General features: G+C 58.9%; 1 protein-coding gene across 1 annotated transcript in view; it reads left to right on the forward strand.

Moving 5' to 3' along the window:
• Positions 1-1,187, forward strand: part of LOC113205229 (ubiquitin carboxyl-terminal hydrolase 48) — a gene marked incomplete in the record, with an annotated part of 61,075 nt that overhangs the window by 29,048 nt on the left and 30,840 nt on the right.

The following is a 1,187-nucleotide window of genomic DNA, read 5'->3' on the forward strand; positions in this document are numbered from 1 at the left end:
GCCCCGCCACGCCCCGCCTCGCCCCGCCACGCTGGACCGTACCGACCAGGCAGTGATTAACGACCTCGATTAATAAGGGTGCCGCGTGGCGCGGCGGCCAACACTCGGTCAGTGTACCAAAGTTTATCGAAATTTCAAGATTATCAATATCACCGATTCACACAAAAGTTTTCGTTGTGTGCGTTGAAAGTAAAAGTTTAGAAATACTCTTCTTTCCCCGTGTGATACAAGAGTAGTCGAATTCTGTGTTAATTTGTTATACAACTCTTGCTGACTGAGCTGCTCCTCTCTCTCGCTCTGTTTGTTGTTACGCTGTGCGGCCGAAGTGTAATGAATTGTGAGGAGCATTAGCGCCCCAATAATGACCCTCTGCGCTCACAGCCCTCCTGCGCCGCGGGGTAAGAAGTGGCCAAGGAGGGCTGCGGGGCGGGGCGGGGCGGGGCGGGGCGGGGCGCGTTGTACCTGGCGAGAGGAAGGTGGCGGGGCTGTAGGCCTAACGATCCATTACTGTGGCGGGGGCGGCACCACCACCGCCGGTTGTTGAAATGACGCCACAATCACGGTTTAGTTGGCGGCGGAGGGGTGGTGGCGGCGGAGCACATGGTGACGTAGTTGATGTCTTGATGGTCGTGGAGCAGGCTCGCGAGGGTAAGTGAGTTGTCTCATGCAGTTGGACGCTCTGCTGCTGCAACGTCCGCCGCCGTCCGCCACGGCCTTCAAGCACAAGCAGGGCGCCATCATACCGAGCTGCCTTGTGTCGTGGGGGGATGAAGTAAGAGAATAACAAAAAGGACGGGCGACGCGCGGTGCTCAAAGAAACCAAAATGGAAAACGACGTCGGGACACGATGAGGCGGCGGTGGTGGTGGTGGCGGCGGCGGTGCATATTGCCGAACAGGTGGACCAGAGGTGAGCCCCGGGGAGGTCAAAGGTCACCCGGCGGCGGAGTGGTGCAACGCGGGCAGGAGCGGGGAGATGGCCTTGTGCAAAAGAGTATAGAGGGAGCGAGAGGGAGTGAGACAACGAGAACGAAGCAGAGAGAGAGAGAGAGAGAGAGAGAGAGAGAGAGAGAGAGAGAGAGAGAGAGAGAGAGATGGGCGTGGTGCTCGGTGTGTGAACAGGCACGTCGTGCCCGCGCCGTCGTACACACACCAACACTCCGGTCGTAGCGCCGCGGGGCAGCGCTAT

The sequence above is a fragment of the Frankliniella occidentalis genome, unplaced genomic scaffold (assembly GCF_000697945.3).
Source record: "Frankliniella occidentalis isolate FOCC.00 unplaced genomic scaffold, Focc_3.1 Scaffold52, whole genome shotgun sequence".
Taxonomy (NCBI): Eukaryota; Metazoa; Arthropoda; class Insecta; order Thysanoptera; family Thripidae; genus Frankliniella; species Frankliniella occidentalis.